The sequence below is a fragment of the Panthera leo genome, chromosome C1 (assembly GCF_018350215.1).
Source record: "Panthera leo isolate Ple1 chromosome C1, P.leo_Ple1_pat1.1, whole genome shotgun sequence".
In the NCBI taxonomy this organism is placed as follows: Eukaryota; Metazoa; Chordata; class Mammalia; order Carnivora; family Felidae; genus Panthera; species Panthera leo.
The window spans coordinates 71,430,151-71,452,962 of NC_056686.1; the positions used below are offsets into that span (position 1 = coordinate 71,430,151).

General features: G+C 44.1%; 1 long non-coding RNA gene across 1 annotated transcript; it reads left to right on the forward strand.

The window, feature by feature from the left end:
- Positions 1-10: 10 nt before the first annotated feature.
- LOC122227759 lies at positions 11-21,797 on the forward strand. Its single transcript, XR_006206213.1, has 5 exons — positions 11-177; positions 2,677-2,754; positions 10,243-10,351; positions 16,497-16,660; positions 21,594-21,797. It is a non-coding gene; the product is annotated as an uncharacterized LOC122227759 (long non-coding RNA).
- The last annotated feature ends 1,015 nt before the right edge of the window (positions 21,798-22,812 follow it).

Below are 22,812 nucleotides of genomic sequence, written 5' to 3' on the forward strand. Positions count from 1 at the left end.
GGGTTCCTTCCTCTCCAGGAGATTCGCGCGCAGGTCCCTCCCCTCCGCGAGGCTGGGCCAGCCTTAGAGCCCGCCCCATCTCTGCGTCAGCCAATCGGTGCCCCGGGATCCTTTCAGGCGTGGCTCCGCCCACAGCCCCCGCACTCTATTTGCAAGGAGAGGCCGGTTGGCCTCCCGGTAAGGACTCGTTTCCGTGGGTGGGGCCCGTTGCTCCTCCTGCCGCCCGCCCCCGCCTGGGCAGGCTGCGCACTGGTGGAGGCGGGCTCGACCTGTTTGCACCTCTGGGTTCCTCCCTTTTTCCCAGACCCTGCCCTACAATATCCGGTTGCTGTGTTTGCCCACTAAAGTAGTTAATTTATTTGGTCGCATACAGATTCGCGCGCATACGCGTACACAATACACACAGACGCAGCTTAACTACAATGTTAAAGAACTTTTTTGAAAGACAAAAAACACTCATAATCCGCCTCCCCCGCTTTAATACTTAATTTAACGTCTGCATACTTTTTGGTTACTGTTTTTTATAATCCTATTTCCTTATTTACTCATCTGTATAACAAAGACATGTCTACCTTACACCTCTCACAGGGCTGCTGTGAGAATTAAATGATACTATATATGTGAAGTTCTTAGAGGTACTTGGCACACAGTATGAACTCTAAAATTTATTACTATCTTGTATTACTCATTTATTGAGTTCTTAGTAACATGTTCTGGTCATCTTATCCTGGAAGAGTTATCTTATTTTTATGCAACAGACTGATAGCTATTCCCAGAATGGTATCTAACTACCAATAGAGGTGTATACGAAACAACATGAGTAATGAATAATGTGGGTAAGCTGAAGACAGCCTGGGCCCGAGACGGTGGTTTGGACGACATGCTAAATAAGCTATTTGAAGTGGTGAGGGTAGATAGAAATGACAAGAGGACCAAAGGCAAACTTGGGAACTCCAACATTTTTTTTTTTTTTCTTTTTTAAGTAAACTCTACACCCAGCATGAGGCTGAAACGCACAAACCAAGATGGAGAGTCCCATACTCCACCCACTGAGACAGCTAGTCAGGCATCTCTTGAAAACTCTAAGGGAAGGGAAACAAAAGAACCAGAAAAGAACAATGTTGCCAAACCCATATCAATGTAGTTTTGATCACATAACATTGCATCATAAGCTTTTAACAGTTAGGTTACATCATATGTCCTTTTCTATATTGTTACACAGTAGGGTACAATTTTATCTGATTGCTTAATCTTCCCACATCTTGGTATAACCCAATTTACTTAACCATTTGTGCTTTCATTTCACAAACATTTATTGAATGTCAACTATATGCCACATACTGTTCTAGGTCCTGGGGAAATAGCTATGAACAAAATAGATGAAAATTCTTTTTTTCCTGGAGTTTAATTCTAGCATACATGGATTTGGGGCAGGCCAGATAGACACTTGAAAAATGATATGTAAAGTTATCTTATTATGTTAGAAGATGATAAATGCTAAGAGAAAATACAAAACAGAAAAGTCAGATGATGGTGTCTGGAATGGTAATATTAATTTTTTTTTATTCAAGTAAAATTAACATACAGTGGTATATTAGTTTCAGGTGTAGAATATAATGATTCAACAATTCTATACATTAGTCAGCACTCAGTACTGGAGTAGTAACATTTAAAATACGGTGGTTAGCGAAGATCTCACTGAGAAGGGGAGATTTGAGTTATCACCTGAAGGAAGCAAAGGAAGGAGTCATGTGGACATATGGAGAAAGAACATTATGAGTAGAGGAAACAGCCAATGAAAAGGATTCAGTGGGGCAGGGCAGGAGATGAGGTCCTTGTGTGCTACTCTGAACGTGTACTCTGACTTTACTCTGAGTCATATGGGTGTATTCTGAGTCAAACGGGAAGCCACTGCAGGGTTCTGAGCAGAGGAGTGACATGATCCGATTTATGATTTGAAAAAGGAACACTTTCACTGTTGCTTTGAGGGGAAGGAATGAATATGGAAAGGGGGAGAGCAGTGAGGGCACTGTCCCTGAAATCCAGGCCCCAGAGGTGGTGGCTCAGGACAGGGTTAGCAGCAGCGAGGGAGTTGGGAACCTTTGGAAGATAAGTGGGGATGTGATTTCATTTCCTTTTAAAAGGATTGCTCTGGCCGCTGAGAGTACACTGTAGGTGTAAGGTGGAAGCAGAGACAGCTAGAGGCTACCACAGTGATCTAGGGGAAGATAAAGGTGGCACGACCAGAGTGGGAACAGTGGTGAGCACTCCCCCAGGGTTACTTTATTTCCAGTTTTTCATTGTTATTAACAATTTTGTCCCCAATGATTTCATCTACCTATTCTCCATCCTTTTTTCTTATTTTTTAAATTAAAAAAATTTATTATTATTTTATTTATTTATTTATTGTAGTGCAAGCAGGGGAGAGGGGCAGAGGGAAAGAGAGAGAGAGAATCTCACACAGGCTCCATGTTCAGTATGGAGCCCAATGTGGGCCTTGATCCCATGACCCTGGGATCATGACATGAGATGAAATCAAGAGTTGGACGCTCAACTGACTGAGCCACCCCAGGCACCCTATCCTTTTTTCTTTTGAATGATCGTCTCCCTTGCATAAATTCTCAGGAGCAGGAGCACAGAACCCAGGGAAATGTCTTTTCATTTGTATTTCCACAGCTTCTTTTCGACGTATTGATCCAGCCGTGTGTGGGAATGAACTGTTTTGCCACAACTATATAAGCTCTGCTCGCAAAGGTGGGGATTCAGCACCCATCAAAGTAAAGGGATTTGAATTGATGCTGCTTTGACACATCCATTTTGGTCCAGCCATTAGGAGGTGGTTGCTCTTCTATTGTTGTTCTTTGTAAAAAGAAAACATTTAAAACACACCACACGATTTAAAGAAAAATACTACAAACACCTGTGTTCACTACCAAGATTTGACAAATACTGATATTTTGCCACATTTGCTTCTGTTACGGCTACTGATTACCAAATGTTAGTGACATCTCTGATTCTTGAGCCTTCTTTCATGACCCTTGCTATATATCTCTTTTCTTGCTGTTGACCATTATTTCATTTCTGACACCTCTAACCTCCTTCTATCCTCCATATGCAGTTCTTTCTTCAAAAGTTAAGTGTCTGCTATGTCAGAAGCAGGAGTTATGGACAGAGGATTGGGGACTGAGTGGGAATGGATGAGGAGCTTGGGAATTTTTTAAAGCTGAAAGGTTAATATTTTGTTTTTGAGGCCATGCCTCAATGTTCCCAAGTGGAATAGTCTGTGTCAAAGCAGCCACATCTGAATGTCATGTGCCTGATCACAGAGCTGGTTCATGGCAGGCCTTGCAGTCTCCAGTCTTGGCTTTCTTTCTAGTGCATGATACTTCCTTCATAGTCGTATGCATTTCCCCTTTTCTGCTAAACCACAGGTTCAGACTGTAATCAAGTTTGAGCCCCTTTCTAAGAAATAGCCCTGCCCATTCTCTACCTTGCAATCATTTTACCTCTTCTCCACCCCCCTCCATCCCCACCTTGAGTTCTGGGTGCACCATCCATCTCCTACTGTGAAATACGAGGCATCTGAGAAATGTACCATGAAGGATACAGTTTAGGTGCTGCAGACGCAGGACAGCATGTCATAGTGGCTAAATATGAAGAGTTAGCCACTGACAGACTCAGGCTGGTGTATTAGTGTCCTAGGGCTAGGACTAGGGCTGCTGTCACAGATTGCCACAAAGTGGGTGACTTAAAACAACAGAAATTTATCTTTATTAATTTATTAAACATTATTTATTTGCTTATTTATTTTTGAGAGAGAGCACAACTGAGCAAGGGGCAGAGAGAGAGGGACAGAGAGAGAATCCCATGCAGTCTCTGCACCGTCAGCGCAGACCCTGAAACCGGGCTCAAGCTCACCTGAAGTGGGGCTTGAACTCACAAATGGTGAGATCATGACCTGAGCCGAAAGTCAAATGCTTAACCGAATGAACCACCCACCAAAACAACAGAAATTTCATCTATTGCAGGTCTGGAGGCTAAAAGTTCAAAATTGGCAGGGCCATGTTTCCCCTGAAGACTCCAGGGAAGACTGTTTCCTCACCTCTTCTGAGTGCCTGGTGGTTGCCAGCAATCCCTGGCTTTGGCAACATGACTCTAATCTCTGCCTCCGTGTTTACATGGCCTTCTCTGTTTTCCTACTGTATCTTTGTTTCCAAATTTCCTTCTTCATCTTATTTTTAATGTTCATTTATTTTTTGAGTGGGTGAGAAAGAGAGAGAGACTGCACACGCATGGGAGAGAGGCACAGAGGGAGGGTGACAGAGAATCCAAAACAGGTTCTGCACTGACAGCAGAGAGCTGATGCAGGGCTTGAACTCAAAACTCTGAGATCATGACCTGAGCTGAAGTCAGACGCTTAATTGACTGAACCACTCAGGCACCCCCAAATTTCCTTCTTCCTATAATGACACTAATCATTGGATTTAGGCCCACTCTAACCTAGTATGACCTTATCTTAACTCGAATGCATCTGTGAAGACATTATTTTCAAATAAAGTCACATTCCAAAGTTCCAATGGACATGGATTTTGGGAAGACATCATTCAACTTAGTACAGTTGGATTCTAAATTTGTCAATTATCAGCTATCTGACCTGAGAACAATTAATAAGCATTCATTAACTAACTAACATCCCCATAACTATCATAGGGATGCAGAGGGAGGGAAGAAGAAACCATTTTTGACTGAGGTATATTTAAATTGGACAAGAGGACTTTAGTAGATGGCACTTTAACTGCTATTTAATGATTTATTCCAAAACTTTCTGCCAGATACCAGGTGCCAGGTTGAGCAATGAATTCTATTCCAAGTGATTGTGAATTACACATTTCCTCTAAATAGTTGGAGGAAAAAAGTGGCCAGTTCTGAGCCAGACACTTCTGGGTTTTAATGGCGAGACGATCTGTAGTGGAATTCAGACAGTTTAGCTCAGGAACTTTGTGAACTTTCCAAGCAGTCTGTCCCAGAAGTGGCTCCCAGTTTAGGAAAGAAAGACCAGGAGGGTGCAGGTAAGCATGGGCCTAAACAAATACTAGGAGGACATTCATAAGCACACCCTGAGACTAGGACATTGTTGGGGTTGATGAGGGAACCTGAAGGAAGGGATTAGTCCCTCTGCCTTGTGCTGACGGGATTTGTTTGGGGAGGAAAAACAGGAATTTGGTATTAGAGGCTTACATGTTTATGGGACAAAGTACCTTAAATAGATTTGAGGAGAGGCAATATCCTATGTACCAGCAGAGAGATCTTGAGGGAGAGGTTAGAACTCCCAGGCATACAAATACCTAGGAAGAAATATTTGCTATCGATTTATTTCGCACCCACTCTGAACCAAGCACGTTACATCTGCTGTTGCAATTTAATACCTGTTAACAATCTTTTCAGGTAGGCTTTATTACCCTCACTTTACAGAGGAGAAATCTGAGGCTTAGAAAATATTACTTGCCCAAGGCACTCCTCTACCAAGTAGCAGAATCAGGATGCCAACTCAACATGTCTGATCACAAGGCCAGTGCTCTTAACTGCTAGCTGCAGACTGAGCTAACTGCTTTAGGATGCAGTGATTCAGAGGAGCTAGGATACTAGAACACTCCCTGGGGCAAGGCCAAAGATATAATGCATTTAGGTCTGTTCTCTGTGCCTGAGGCAGGAAAAAGAAAAGCTAAGAAATTTATGGTGGGATTGTCCAACTCCCTACATGTGAAAGAGAGCATCCCGAGATTGTCAGGAAAAGAGTCCTCCAGCTTTTGATAGATCTTGAACTGCTACCTTACAAGAACATCCTGCCAAGGTGAGGAGGCTAAGGAATGGGTCCACTGCTCAAGGCCTAGGGATGTAAGTGATGGAGCATGACTCCAGAAGGTGGCATCAACACTATTGAGCAGAAGCTCAGGATTCTAGTAAGAAGACTTCTTAGTCTACAGTGAGTTTCTACAAATGGACCCTCCTCTGGTGAATGAAGAGATGATAACAAAACAGCTTCACATGAGTTCAGAGGTTCGTGGTTCTGTCAGATGGCACCTTGGGGTATATGTAAGGAATCTTGTAAATGAGAATGCCTGATCCTGCTGAAGATCCGTGAGACACGAAGATCCATGGGTAACATTGAAGGGGCTTAAATACAAGTCGCAGAAGGAGAAAGAAGGTGGTACTTGCAAACTCCAGGTGGGGCTCCATTGCAGGCATAATTTGGGAAGGGTTAGTGAAGGCATAGCATATGAGTGCCCAGAGTGGAATGATGCCCAGGGCTTCCCAGAGCATCATTTGAAAAACAGGGATCCAGATCCAAACTGAACTTCTCTGGAGTGGACTGAGTTGAGAAATACTAAGTTTTCTTTCTGGGAAGGTATTCAAGCATACATACCCCAGATAACTTTTTCTATGAGGGAATTCACAAACTGGAAGGCAAGGTGGTTTGCCTAAGTGATTTTGACAGTGCTATCAACTCTAAGCCTCTGGGAGACGATGTTCCTACTGCCAGAGCCACTTGAACCTTGAGAATCTTTGCTAAACAGAGGTAGGGGGCTGGCCTGCAGGATAGGAAGTTATTTTTTTCTTTATCTTTCCCCTAATTTGTATGTTATTTTATTTTTTTAATGTTTATTTTTGAGAGAGAGAACAAGTGGGGGAGAGGACAGAGAGAGAGGGAGACAGAGGATCTGAAGCAGGCTCTATGCTTTCAGTATGGAACCCAATGCGGAGCTCAAGGTCATGAACTATGAGATCATGACCTGAGCTGAAGTTAGTCGCTTAACCGACTAAGCCACCCTCCCCTAATTTTGAAAATCCAGTTCCAGTGGGGTTTTTCCTTAGAAAGGACTGTCTGTGATAGCACACCATATCAGATCTACTATTTTTATTGATTAGTATTTATTGTTATTCAGCTAAAGTGTAGCTTCAATAAGGCCAACATTTTATCTACTTTTTCAATGCTGCTTCCATAACAGTGCCTGGTAGATAGTAGGTGTTATTAAATGAACATGTCTCCCCAAAACTCATGTGTTGAAATCCTAGCCCTCAATGTGAGTGCTAGGAGGTGGGGTCTGTGGGTGGTGATTAGGTCATGAGGGTGGAGCCCCCAAGAATGGGATTAGTGCCTTTGTAAAAGAGACCCCACAGAGATCTCCCTTGCTCTTTCTGCCAAGTAAAGATGTAGTGAGAAGTCAGCAGTCTGCTCTCGCCAGAACTGGACGTGTTGGCAGCCTGATCTCAGTCACACACCTTGTAGAACTGTGAGAAATAAATTTCTGTTGTTTATAAGCCACCCAGTCAGTAGTAATTTGTTATAGCGGCCTGAGTGGACTAAGACAGGAGGTGTTCAATAAATACATGTGGAATGACTGGCTAACAGCTCTTCAATCATATAAACTTCAGTTATGCAAGATGATTATGTTCTAGAGATTTGCTCTACAACCCTGTGCCTATAGTTAACAATACTGTATCATACACCTAAAATTTTGTTAGGAGGGTCGATGCCATGTTAAGTGTTCTTACCACCACAGAATAAATGAAAGCAAAATAAAATAATCATTCTTCTCCACGTCGGCAAACTTTTTCCATTATCCCCATCCAGTCCTGCAAAGTTCCCCTCAGCAGTCATTCTCATTTCGATGGCACACCAAGACACGGCTAAAGGAGAATTCCGTGTTCTGGAACTTCCTGACCTTAGCTCTAACCTACTTGCCTCAACCCATCCTTTGTCTGTCCTCCATTCTGACCTCCATCTTGTGGTCTCTGACTCACACCTCACTGTCTGATTTTCAGCCTTACTTCACTTGGCCTTGAGTCATCCCTTTACCACTTACTGTTCAAGTTCAGGCAAGTTTCCTAACTGCTATAGGCCCAAAGTTTCTCATCCACCCAGTAGAAAAGTTTAAATATGTAAAGAGAGGAGGAATAGAGGTGGAATGTTGGGAAATACTAACATATAAAGGATAAGAAAGAGCAACATCTTATCTCATAGATTGAATGCATGTAAAAGTGCTTAGTTTCTTTTTTTTAAGCTCTATTTATTTATTTTGAGAGAGAGAAAGAGAGAATCCCAAACAGGCTCCACACTGTCAGTGCAGAGCCCAATGTGGGGTTCGAACCCACGGATCATGAGATCATGACCTGAGCCGCTATCAAGAGACTGACACTAGACCAACTGAGCCACCCAGGCGCCCCAAGTGCTTAGTTTCTGTATACCAAATGGGCAGTAAATATTAGCAATGATCACTTTTGTTATTGAGACATACTGTCATTATTAAGTCATCCTTCAGATCTGATGCTTGTCAGCATCTGCTTGATGATGACCTTGATTCCCCTCAGCCACAATATGGTTTCTCCCCCAACTATGCTGCCTTGAGGAAACTCAGCCCACAGGCTGCCTTTCTAGGTGCTGGTTCTCTCTCGGCAGCACCCATACCCTCTGGACCCACCTTCAGAGCAGACGCAAAACTTGATCCTGTGTTTCTGATTGGGCATTGCACACCTACTCAGCTCTCAGTCACGTCAAGCTGTTGGATGTGAGGAGTAACCTGCAGCTTCTCAGCGAATGGGCAATGAACCAGCTTCACATGCTTTAAACTGCTTGGTGCTAACTCTCAAAACCCCCAAACAACCACTTGTGATTATCTGGGTTGCTGTCAAGATTAGCTTAGCTCTGTCAACCATCCACAGTTTCTCAGAATTATTGCTGTTCTGAGATAATTCCTACAGCAGTGAAAAGTGTGTCGACCCTTTCTAAATGGAAAGAGCATTTCACTCTTGCTTTGGGAGAAAGAATTACTCCATTGTGCTTTTCGCAAGTACGATTCTATTGACCAATAAACCTGTGTCCCTCAGTGTATATTTTACCAAAGGATCTTTGGCAAGCATATTATCAATTTTGGGAGGCCTGATTCAGGAGAAAGGCAGTGACAGGATTTGTATTTTAGGGAACGATCCCTCAGGAAGCACTATGGGGGCCAGGATAGAGATGAGTAAGACTAGAGCTTGGGAGGAAAGCAGCTTGAAGGTTGAGGCCCCAAACTCACAAAGTGGTACCAGGGGTGGGAGAGAGGGTGTGGATTTGAGGGAATCAGCGGAACCGCCAGGTCCAGATGTAAGCAATACCCCAGCTCTGTTGTCCATAAGAAATTCAGTTACACTTGGCATCTCGTGATGCTTAGGAATTTACTAACTGGGGATACTTTAGGTGAAAATCACGCATTGCCCCACAGCTTTCTGTCATCTTCCAGCCTCTGACTCATATTCTCCAGCCTCCAAAGCCTACGACCTCTCCTTGCTTGTTCAGAAAGGGTATTTTGGTGTCCAACTTCTAAAAACTATCAGTAACGGAGGCTTATGGTTCATTGATGTCTCCCCATACTACAGTGTGAGCTCCAGAAGGGCATAGGTCTTCGTCTTACTTTCTGATATATCTAAGGTGCTTATAACAGTGCTTGGTTTATAGTAAGTGATAATAAATATCTGTCGAAATGGAATAAACAAAGAAAATGTTGTTCAATATGTTGAATGCTGCAGAAAAAATTCAAGTAGAACGAGAATCCCTGGTTAGGTATTGGAACAGGAGCTCATTTGTGACCTTAGAGAGAGTAATGGAATAGAGTGTATTGTGGAAGCCACAAAAATGTTACCATTGTCATTTTAAATTCATTTTTTGGAAAAGATAGTGAAAGCACATGGTTTTAGGACGTAAGGATATAAAGCTGCAAGTTTAGACTAGTCTTCTGTAAGATATTTTGGTCATTTCTCATGTCTGGCTCACCAAAGTTAAAATGTATTGGCCTGTATTTGGTGAAGATGATGGCTTCAGAAAAAAATATGCCTGGAAATATGCCCAGCTAGTTCCATTCTGCCTAAGAGAATCGGAGATGGAGTACAAATAAGCAGGAAGGAATTTTCTGTTTTCATTAGGTAAATACAAAACAATAGGTTTTGTTAATATATGTGGACATTTTGGGGTCAGGTTTCTTCTAGGGATACTTCAGTGCTTGCTGACATAAAATTGCTCTCTCATCTTTGCTCCATACCCTGATAGGGCTGTTTTATGTGTCTAGTATTATTTGACATCATAAGTCATGCTCCGACTCCTAGAAGAATGCACCTCTTCTAGAAGGAAGCACCTCTTCTAGCAGAATTTATAACCAGTGCTGGAGTCTGTCTGCATCTCAACCTGTTTTTCTTCGTTACTTTCAGAGGCATGGATGGAGGATTCTCTGAAGTCATCCTGATTGAGCCAGCAAATTGAGACTTAACTAACAAGGCACTCAGGTGTCCAGACTTTACCACCCATGCCTATAAAAATGTAAATTTCCTTTTAAATATAAAATTGTGGTAGCTGGGACACCCTTCCCTTGGTTTGGTGGCTAGAAACTGTCTTCTGGCCTCTCTGAGAGTCCCCAGCACCATCTTGTGTGAAAGCAAATGAGTCCCTTGTATTCTTCCATGCCAGCCTCCTTGTCACTTGGCTACATTGCTGCTGGTGACCTGCGTGAAATTGCCCCTCTGTTGGGCATAGCTATCCCCATGGGTACTGACACTGCTACCACCACTTTGGCCTCAGGGGAGGGGACACTGTTCTGTCTTTTGCTCTTCAGGCTCAGGAACAGCAGACCCTTCCCCCCAGGTTGTCACAGCACAGAACACACCTTGCTATAACTTTTAGCAAGTATTTATTGCATGTAAAAATAACAGAAGGAGGGGCACCTGGGTGGCTCCGTCGGTTAAACGTCCGACCTCGCCGCAGGTCATGATCTCGTGGTTCATGGATTCACGCCCCGCATCAGGCTCTGTGCTGAGAGTTCGGAGCCTGAATCCTGCTTTGGATTCTGTGTCTCGGCCTCTCTGCCCCTCCCCCGCTCGGCTCTATCTCCCTCCAAAAAATAAACATTAAAAAAATTAAAAAAAAAATAACAGAAGGAAAGTTCAAAATTGAGGACAACTTAATAACTAATATGGAATGTAGCTAACGTTTAGAGCCTGTAGGCTTAGATCCATCACGTCTTAGGTTGTGGTCCCCAGAAGCGGACTCAGAGACACGGATATGAGCGCAAGTGGTTCATTTGGAAGATGAACTCAGGCAGCATTCGTAAGAGACTGGAGAAGTCATTCAGGGAAGGGAAGGGCCAAGGGAAGGAAGTCTCAGTAGGGTGCATCCATAAGAAGATTACCACTGTAGGCAACTGGGGCTCAGTCACATTGGGAACCTTTGGGAGACAGTATAGATCTGGCCTGGCCAATATGAGAATCACTAGCCACGTGTGACTGCTGGGCATTTAAAATATGCCTAATCAGAACTGAGATGTGCTCTAAAATACACACTGGATTTTTAACCTACCAAAAATGTAAAATATCTCTTTGATAATTTTATATTGATTATATATTGACATGATAATATTTTAGATATATGGGTTAAACAAAATACACTATTAAACTAATTTCACCTATATCATTTTCCGTGTTTTAATTTTTTTTTTCATGTTTATTTATTTATTTTGAGAGAAAGAGACAGCATGAGCAGGGGAGGGGGAGAGAGGTGAGGAGAGAGGGAGAGGAAGAGAGAGAGACAGAAAAAGAGAGAGAGAGGGAGTCCCAAGCAGACTCTGTGCTGTCAGTGCAGAACCCAACTTGGGGCTAGATCCCTTGAACCGTGTGTTCATGATCTGAGCTGAAATCAAGAGTCAGACACTTAGCTGACTGAGCCACCAAGGTGCCTCTCATTTCACTTTTTTTTAATGTGGCTACAAGAAAATGTAAAATGACACATGTGATTTACATTACATTTCTGCTGGACAGTGCTGGTATAGAACATGCCTCAGAATTGTCCTGAGGACTGAAGAAATTGGGTATATTTATCCACTTGCTCCAAACCACCACTGGCCGGACACTCCCCTGGGGGTGTTAATTCCCTGGTACTTCCGGCTGCCACGTGCATGGCAGGGTGTGCTTCCAAGCTTTTAAGTAGGGAGCCGGTAAGGTGCAGTGGGTGCCAAGGCATTTCGGGGGTACACTTTCTCATTTCTACCTCCCATAGCAAAGGCCATCCTAACCAACAAACCCCACCTCCCCAAACAGGAGGTTTTCACCTGTGTTCATCCTCAGAATCTAGGCCTGATACACCCCCGGGAAAAGGAGAAGGTATTTGCTTATTTTTGTCCCCTTCACTCAGCTCTAGGTCAGCTTACCCAAGAAATAATCAAATGACATCCCTTCAGGGGAGAAACATACCTTCACTGCTGGAGGTGAGGCCTGGCATTATGGTCTTCAAAAAGCACAAGGAGATAAAGCCTAATATCAGTACATTCCCCAAGATCTGGCCCCTTAGTCAACTCTGCAGCAGGACAGCCACGGTTCAGCCCCAGTTGTGCTGCCCCAAGCCAAATCCAGCCACTTTCCCTGTTTTCTCCTCAGGGTCAGGTCCACTTATCTGTCCTGTAACCCTGCAGGAAATCATATGAACAAGAACACAAAACTCCATAGTAACAAGCATTATGGTATGGGCACAATGCCTAACCCATATGGAAGAGGGGAACATTTTAAGGAATTATTTTCGTGTTCTCACCACCCCTCAACCCTCACAATCCTTCCAACTCTGCCCTCTCTCATTTTTTCTTGCACCCTGAGGATCTTCCTTCCAGCCCAGAAAACTAGATATGAGTCATCCAGTGCTTTAGAGGAAGGATGTTACTCTTGAGGCAGAGAATAAAGGAGGTGAATTAGTAATGTTTAAGTTCAAAAGTCCCTGGTACAGGTGTGAGACAGAAAGAGCCGGATGCATAGCTGCATAATTGCAAATAGAGCTCTGTCCCCATACTAAAGATTCCATAGGCTGGGAGATGGGGGAGAGGAAGGACCTCAAGGACAGAGAGATACCTGTACTCCACTGGAACATGGTTCCCAGCTCATCAGCTCACACCCCTGGAGACTTCCACCTGACCTGAGCACCTAGATTAGATGTCCTGTTCACCTGTGGTGAGGAATGATCATTGGCTTGAATTACTGTGATTAGCTAGGTCTGAAAGTGACCACCTGTGCCCCAGGATTTCCTTCAGCTGTTCCCTCATACTATGTGGGAAGCCCCATTTCCAATAGCCCAGGACACTTAAAAGCTCCAGGATCGAAGTCTTGGTCACCTAGAGGGATCTTCACGGAGCAGTACCTGGGTGCATACTAGCATGGAACCAGACAGAACTGGCCCCGAACCTCTCCACAAGCCAGGACAGTGGTGGACACATAACTGCATTACACTTAGGGCAGGAACATTCTCCAAAGGAATCATCATTTTTGGAGATATGTTTCTGCCAAGTTATGACAAATCTTACATTAACGTGCACAGCAATTTCTCTCCTTGAAGCCAACATGTTTTACCTTCCCCACAACCCCAGTCTATTGAATAGACTTTCCACAACAAAGGAACAATTTGCTCAAAGGTCAATCAATTGAAAACTAACAACAAGTGGAGCTCCTGGGTGTCTCAGTCCGTTAAGTGTCTGACTCTTTGATTTCAGCTCAAGTCATGATCTCACAGTTCATGGGATGGAGCCCTGAGTTGGACTCTGAGCTGACAGCATGGAGACTGCTTGGGATTCTCTCTCTCTCTCTCTCTCTCTCTCTCTCTCCCTCTCTTTCTGCCCCTCCCCTGCTTGCACTCACTCTCTCTCTCTCAAAAAACAAAACAAAACAAACAAAATACACACACACACACACACACACACACACACACACAATATCAAGTATTCAAAACACCCAAGGTATGATTTCACCTAGGGTCATCTTGTATCACGTACCCCTGGGCTAAATAGCCAGAAAACCATTTGAATGAGTCAGAAATAGTGAAAGAGGACGTATAAGGCTCTGTGAGCTGGCCTCATAATTGCCCATGGAAAAATGTGTTTTGGATGCATTCAGGATACACTATCTTACTCTGTTGAGGTAGTTGCACTCAGTGGGTACATTCCAGGAGTTGTTTTCTCAGGCCCCAGAATCAATGAAAGAGGAAGGTGGAAAGTTGCCCACAGGATTTCTGTCACATGTGGCTTCTTTAGGCTATGTTCGGTCAGTAAATATTTCTCTGTCATTGACTTATGATTGCTGCTTTAGATCCACTAACACTGGAAACAAGTGCTTAATGCCCTAGTGACCCAGCACACATTTCATAGGGTGACCTTTTATATTTTATGCTTCCAGTGCTAGATGATGATGGGTTAATGACAGAGAAAACAAATGGAAAATATCTGGACATTTGAAAAGAAACGACAATAAACTGCTTCTCAGATGTTATCAGTCTGGAGCATACCACCTATTGATTAAGGTAAAGATGAGGGGCGCCTGGGTGTTGGCTCAATCAGTTAAGCCTCGGACTTTGGCTCGGGTCACAATCTCATGGTTGATGAGTTGGAGCCCCACGTTCAGCTCTGTGCTGATAGCTCAGAGCCTGGAGCCTGCTTTGGATTCTGTTTCTCTCTCTCTCTCTCTCTGCCCCTCCCCTGCTCACACTCTCTCAAACAAACAAACAAAAAAAGAATAAACATAAAAAAAAGTTGGTAGCATCTTTTGGGGTATTCCTCAGCCACAGGCCACCGTCTCTGAACACTTCCAGCTGCCACACCCGTACAACGTGAGCCTGCCCCACAGCTGCTGAGAAGGGATGTGGACACTTGACTCCAGCTGGCCCTGTCAGCTTCTCCTCCCGGAATTGGGAAATGGGTCTGTGGGGCTCCTGAGCAGCCACATTTGGCTCCTGTGCACAGGTCTGCAGTGAGAGAAGGAAGCAGATGCACGGAGTGAAGGAGAGATTGACAACGCAGTGGGACGAGCAACAGCATCGCAGCCTCTGGCCCCTGGCCTTTCCGAGGCTGCAGTGTGCCACCTGCTCATGGGTGCCGAGACGCACCGAAAATGCCCGTGGCTGTCTGTGCAAACCGTGTTCCCCGTTTTCTGACGCTCAGCAGGTCCTTACTGCACACGGGCAGCACATGGCTGGAATGTCTCCAGGACAGCTCCGCATCTCTGGACGCCACATTCCTTCCTGCATTCTTCTTTGCATCTTGAAGGATAAATGGCTGGAGACGCTTCTCACTTCCTTCACCCGTTCTCCCACCAAAGAGGTTTTCTGGACCCTGTAGTCTACATTGAAGAGCCAGGGGGAAGATAAGCAAAGGGCAGAAGAACAGTTTCCTTTTTCTCCGTGGAGGTTCCCACTGCTCTATATTGGAAAGTTGATTGAATCGGGTAAGGGGGAGGGGAGACATTCCCTTCCTCCCTCCCTCTCTTTCTCTATTTATTCATTTAATTGGAACTCTTTAGGCACTTACCACATGCCAGGCATTATTTTAGATACTGTAGCTAAGGTACTTCCTGGAGCTCACATCATAGTGGAGGGAGACAGACAACAACTAAACGTACAGCTAAAATAATTTCTGATAGTGAAGAGCCAAAAGTGGATAAATCAGGGAAGGAAGACAGAAGGTAACTGTGTGTATGTGTCCATGTGTGCCTATTTGGTGGCTCCTTCAGGAAGGGTGCGGTCACTCTGAGGGGGTGAGATTGAACGGACATGGGAGTGATAGAAAGGAAGGAGCTGGCCATGTGTGGAGACATGTGGAGAAAATGTGTGGAGACAGCTTTTTGGAAAGGGGTACTAGCATATGCATGGGTCCCCTCCTGAGCTCCTCACTTCTTTCTTTTTCTTTCCCTTTTCCTCAAATAGTAACTGAGCTCCCACTAGGAGTCAGGAGCTAGCTGGAACAGACCCAAAGGATAGGACAGAGTTTTGCTTTGGCAGATTTCCTGAGTAGGTAAGGAGAAAGTGGAGTAAGTCACGAAAATACAGATGGTGTGTACATAGCAGAAGGAAGTATAAAGTGTTGTTGGGAAGATAATGGGAACACAGGGGAGAGTGCAACTACCTGCCAAGTCCCTTTAGACACCTGCCCAGCTGCTGGGGCCCACAGGAGAAGACCAGCCTCTGAAACTCAGAAATTTCAGTTCCTTTCCAGCGTATTGGTCTTTACCTTAGATGCCTTTGAAACAGAGTGGGAAGCTTATTGGAACAATCCAGCAAAGCACCCACACCAAACACTAATGGGGAAGCCCAGCAGAAAATTGGAATTGATTCAGTTTGCTGAAAAAACCGGAAAGGTGGCTTTTATTTGCAGGACCAGGATGCTGACATGAAAATATACACATACAATGATCAGAGAAGGACAGAGGGGAAAGGAAGGAATTGGCAGTCGTCCCTGAAAATGTGTAATCCAAGAATGAAAGTTTTACAGAACAAGGAAAAAAAGCCTTCACACAACACAGGGTCAGAGTGAACTCTTTGGTACTTGTGTAACTGATTAAGGGTTTAAAGGAAACTGTGTATTTACTTAATGGTATGACTCATTTAAATGGAACAAACTTAGGCGAAAAACCACAATGATTAGGTTTTCCATTTATTGTTGTTGTAGGCTCATGTAACACTACTGACATTGGAGTCCAAAAACATGGAAACCACTGACAGAACCTGCCTATGTGAGGACAAAAGACAGACAGGTCGTATCATTTAAACGGTTTAAGAGGAAATGCTAACTCAAGCCACTATGTCATGCGTGCCTTCAGACTACAGCTGGTAGTGAGTGGGTGTTGGGTGTTAGGTAAACGGAAGAAGTGACTGCAGTGGAGGGAGGTGTGAATGCCAGAACACAATGGGGGTTTGTGGTAAACACCAGAAAGAGCATGGAATGGAGATGGGTTAAATACTGTGGCAGAATAGAACAGAATAGAATAGATCAAGGTAACCTCTTGAAGGAAATTGTCATTCTACAAGCATTTGCCTCAAGAAGACTTTGAAAGAAAAGAGTAGTCCTTGACTAGAATTAGTCTATGGCAGGGTTCCTTCTACTTGGTGAATTTGGGAAGAAAATGGAAGCTCGGCTCAGTGCCTCACTTTTTCCTCTAGGAAGCAGGCTCCTCTGCTGTGAGCACATGCTCTGCTCAGCAACTCTCGGCAGGCTCTGCCCCCACCCTGCTGGGAGAGGCTCCCTCTGCTCCAGCACTGCCTTGAAAGGGTCCAGCCTGGAGCTAAGGTTCCATTTGCCAATAGATACAAGTCAGATCTTCCAACCTAAGCTTTATCAGTAATAAATGAGACATTTTGGTCTCCAACGACTTGGTCTTTTCTATTATTTCTCAATAGGTTCAGAACTCAGGCTGGGAAGCAAAGCATTGTTACCGAGTCCCCAGCAGGGTCCTGTGGGGTGATGAAAGTTTGGGATGATAGTGGGGTGGTCTGGAGCCAACGACCAAGAAAGAATTCTTGAAGACGTCGTTGGTGTAAAAAGGTGATTTTATTAAAGCATGGGGACAGGACCCATGGGCAGTAAGAGCCGCACTGGGGTCGTGATGGGTAACTCATCATATACCCTCAAGTTGGGAGGTGGTCAGTGATAGAGTAAATCTGTAAAGAATTTTGGAAGCAAGGTTTCCAGGACCTTGAGGGGCTAGTTGTTGCTAGGAAAATGCCATTTATTACCATTTAATAAAACCTCAGTTATGAGACTCTTTAGATGTATATCATGGGGTCATGAGCTTGGAGTATGACCGCCAGCATATATCTTGGGGCAGCTGAGATAAAGGAAGTTGACTTACAGGATCCTTGAGGTTGGGATAATGTTAAGCTAAGGTTCTCTTTTGCCCCTAGCAAAGTGTCATCATCAAGGCAGCTGAGATCCTCAGAGGGAGGTCACTCTGCTGGTTTCAGTGACTTGTCAATGGGCTATAGGCAGTAAGAGAATTTAATTTTTCATTTGCCTTAGTTTCCCACATTACCATGGGAAGCACTTAAACCCCTCTCCTTTGTTCTTGGGTAGCTGGGAGTGTCCAAGAAATATCACACAGATCCCACCTGGAGTGGGGGGGGGGGTGCTAGCTTGTGCTTTACCCCTCAGCCTGCCTCATGCTCCCTCATCATGGGGCACCTTAAAGGGTCCTCTAGAGCCGCTGCATTTGACATTCAGTTAGAAGTCTGTGAACTTGCCAATTTGGAGGGGCAAGTCTTTATGTTAGGACAAAGGAATCATATTGTGGTTTCTGATCCAATCCCCAAATCAAAAGTCACAAGGACAGACACTCCGAGTGCCAGGTGTGAGTTTGTAGTTGAACCACTTCTCACCTGAGCAAATCTATGTAGCAAGCTGCACAGTGTGAATTATTTCTCCAGAGAATCATGTCTCTATCTCAGCCACACTGGGAGGCCAGCTAGGTTTTTAAAATACCACCAATTCCCTTAGGAACCGGAATGTGCACAGAAACCAGAACCCAAAAACAAGAAAACAAAAAGCCAAAGACCCTAAAACTAAACAAACAACCTCCCAGCCCCAACTAAAACCAGCACTTTAACTGATGGTATGTGAAACATACAGGCTAGTTCCTGTACTGAAAAGTAAAACAAGGAAACATAAATTCTGTATAGCACTTTACAGTTAACAAGGCATTTTTAGACACATGTACTTTGATGTACTTAACAACCTCATGGTATTAATACAATCTCCATTTACAGGAAAGGATGGCAAGAGGAAGAAGAATGGGAAGAATGAAGAGATGGAGACAGGAGATGGGTTAGACCAGGCTGGGGGAGCAGGGCACAGAGATGCCCAGGCCCCCAGTGCGCAGCTGTGCCTGGCTATGTACTGCATAGTCATATTTGGTGGTCTCAGAGTATCTGCCAGGTAGAAAGATCTAGAGATGTGAGATGATTGTCTTTTATGTCTCTAACTACATCAGATTCCAACAATCACTTATACTACTGGGTGAGGCCACACTGCCAGGACTCAGGTACTGGGCCTTGAAAGTCTTTGTTGTGCTGGCTCTGGGCCTTCTCAAATCAGGGCCGGCACACCAGAGCTAGATTTTTTCCACACATGTCCTTTTGGGGTTTTCTGGGACAGGCCTGATAAGGGTGGAAGAAAAGTTCCATTTATTGAGCACCTCTGATATATTAAAAATGCACAGAATAGGAACATGTGTAATATCTTTTAAAATTCTCCTACTGACCTACAAGGTAGGTGTAATGCCATTTTCTAAAAAAAAAAACAACAACATTTGAGCCTTTGGGAGGCTGACTTCTCCAATCCAACTCTGGCATCAGATAACATGTGAAATCTCTAGGAGGAACTGGGCAAACATTAAGATTAATGATAGGAAGGGCACCTGGGTGGCCTAGTTGGTTAAGTGTCTGACTCTTGGTTTCAGCTCAGGTCATGATCTCACAGTTTTGTGAGTTTGAACCCTGCATCTGGCTCTGTGCTAGCGGCATGGAGGCTGCTTGATATTCTCTCTCTCCCTCTCACTCTTCCCCTCTCCCACTCGGACTGTCTCTGTCTCTCTCAAATAAAATAAAATAAAATAAAATAAAATAAAATAAAATAAAATAAAATAAAATAATAAAATAAAATAAAATAACTTTAATAAAAGGATTAATGAAAGGAGTTAGCAAAAGGAAAGGAGAGTACTTGCTGAAGACAGGGATGAAATAGGTAGAGAGAAAGCTACAGAGTCATGGAGTATAATGATTTACTTTGAGATATCAGGGACAATATTATACGATTTTTTCCCAATAATTGATTAAGTTTGCAGCAATTCAGTGAGGAAGAGTCTGTCTGAGAAGAAAGTTGCTCAAGAGGGAAGTATTCCTGAGAAGAAGCCACTGAGAAGGGAGCAAAGGGTGCCAGATTGGGAGTCCAAAGGTAGCCACCACCCAGATATGGAGAATGGAATAAACTTTGACTCTTGACATCATTGCTGGGAGATGACCAGTTAGCACAGAACCCAGAATGAAATTACAGTAATATGGGAATGGAGTATTTTATGAGGCAGATTAACTGAGATGAACAAGTAACTTTTTACCTTTTACTCTACCCCCAAGAAGTAGGCATTATATTTCTATCTTACAACCTGAGAAACTGAGGCACAGAGAGGAAAGGCCTGACTTTGTACTGTTGTTGTAAGGATTAAATAAGAAAGTTCACAAAAATACCTAGCTCAGCCTGGAAAACAGAAAGTACTCAATAGCTATATCAACTTTTACTATTTTAACAGAGGAAGAAACTGAGTCTTACAGAAAGCAAATGCTTTGCTGCTGTTGGCTCCAGAATTTGGCTTAGGGTAGTGACCTGGTTTGGGATGTCGGGGGGACTGATAGGGGATTTGTCTTGAAGCTGTGTTTGTGTAAAATGCACAGTGCATTAACTTGGCTCATGTATAAAAAAAACCCTACATTTTCTTACATGGTTATAGTCACATAAGATCAAGTATATTTCAACTGTTCATTACAACGATGGTTGTTGCCTTTGTTTGGAATAGCTTGAAATCCGATGGAGATCATGGGTGGTTAAAGCCCCTCTAAGCTACCTTTTGGTGTCACCACTGTAATGGTCCAAACCAGCAAATGATAGACTCTTGATTAGAGGGCAGTTCTGATTTAGGGGTTAAGTCTTTACTACTACCCTGTGCCACTTCCGTGAGCAGCCAGTAGTTGTGACTCGCTGGGGGTTTGGTTTTCCTTGAGCCCGGCATCCTGCCTGAGGTGTTGGGGATTGACGGGCTCCCATACTTTTGTGAGTCTTTGGGTCCACTATCACTGTTTTCCACAAGCAAAACTAAGACACAGAAACCCAAAAGGTAGATTTCTCTTTCTTGCATTTCCTGAATAGCAGAGACTTGCAGCAAGTAAGATGAAGTGAAGATGGTTCTCTTCACCCTTTTCCAAATTGTTCTAGAAACCTGTCTCACAGCATTAGAACAATTCTCCTGTAGCTCAGCAGGCTCATGGGCTATGACAGTCTCCACTGAATCAGGCTTTTCATTCTCCCCTGGAAGGGCCCGTGGTGCTGTCGCTGGCTGCTTATGGATTACACTAATTGCACAGTATTCCTGGCTTTCCCTAAGGGGTCCTGTGGGACTTTGACAGTTTCTGGGTATCTGTGGTGACAACAGGCAAGGCTGGGATTTTACAAACAAAGATTTCTGAAACCTGAAGAGAACGTAAAAGATACCAATTGGTAACAGCCTGTTCTCAAACTTAGACAAGAAGTGAGAGTGGTTTTGGTCAGCTCCAAGTGAAAAGCAAAGCTTGCCCCTTCTCTAAGAAGGGGATCACTCAATGATTCCTGGGTCACCAAATATTTATGGAGCACCTGCTATGTGTCAGACACTGGGGGTAGGATGCTAGGAAAGGCTGTTTCTGCTCTTAGCCTCTACTGTCTAAGGTGAGAACAGCCTGGGCACAACCAAAAAGTGGTGTGCCGACAGGGGCTGTTGCCAAATGGGATGGTTAATTTTATGTGTCAACTTGCCTGGGCCATGGGATGCCCAAATATTTGGTTGAATATTACTTTGGGGTGTGTCTGTGAGGATATTTCTGGATGAGATTAACATTAGAATCCGTAGACTGAGTTAAGCAGCTCGCCCTTCTCCATATGAATGGGCCTCAGCCCACTGAGGCCCTGAATTGAATAAAAAGCTGAGTAAGAAAGAATTCTCTCTCTCTCTGCTTGTCTTTGATCTAGGACATCGGTCTTTTCCCACCTTCACACCTGGACTCAGAATGGAACTTACATCATCGACTGTCTTGGGTCTCAGGCCCTCAGCCTTGGACTGGAACACAGATACCATTGTGTCTCCTGAGTGTCCAGCTCATTGGCTGTGGATGCGAATTCTCAGGCCCCATAATCATGCAAGCCAATTTGTTATAGTAAATCTATCTACTTCTCTCTGGCCTATTCATTCTGTTTCTCTGGAGAGCCTAGACTACACACCAAGCAATGATGGGAGCCCAGTGGGGAGCCATTGAAATGTCTTGTGTATTGAACACACTGCCTTTGAGTGTTTATCATGCTTCTGAAGCCTGGGGCAATGAGGACTGAGGCAGACTGCAGAGGCTTCTGGGATATACCTCTCCTGTCTTCTTGGGCCCTTCCCCCCTTCCCTTTCTGTTTCTATTTCTTGCTTTTCTCCCCAATCCCTGGCTCTCATTATCTTTAGGTTCTTCTCTTTTCCTTAAAACACTTGTTATCAGGGAAGGGGCAGATCTACATATTTCACAGGAGGATGTGAATAACTACTAAGAATTAAAGTGATTAATTGTTTAATTAAAGAATTAAAGTGAAGGAAAGCAAAAATAATATAAAAACAGGGAGGGGGACAAAACATAAGAGACTCTTAAATATGGAAAACAAACAGAGGGTTACTGGAGAGTGTGTGGGAGGGTGGATGGGCTAAATGGGTAGGGGGCATTAGGGAATCTACTCCTGAAATCATTGTTGCACTATATGCTAACTAAGTTGGATGTAAATTAAAAAAAAAAAATTAAAAAAAAAAATTAAAGTCTTACCTCTACCCCAGAGTAGGTGGTTTGTTTTTTTTTTTTTTTCCCAGCAAGGGAACAAAGCTTCATCTGGAGCTGGTGTTTTGTGGGAAGAAATGCACGTATGGGCCAAGGAGTAGGTGGCAGGGGGGCAGTTTCCTGGCCACAAAGCCTCCAGACTTCATATAGGTCTGCATGGATCTTAAACACCTCTGTTGGGACTTTCCACTTCTGGTTTCAGTCAAAGTGGGAGGGCCCAGGCCATGAACTCTGCCCAGGTCAGGCCCACAGCCAGGTCCTTGGGGGTGATGTGTACCAGGAAGGCCACCAGGTCAGCCCCAGCAGCCTCCTTCCCAGGTCTCCTTGCCTAAAGGCCACATGAGAAAATGCAAATGACCACCTGAGGGTGCTGTTACTCCACA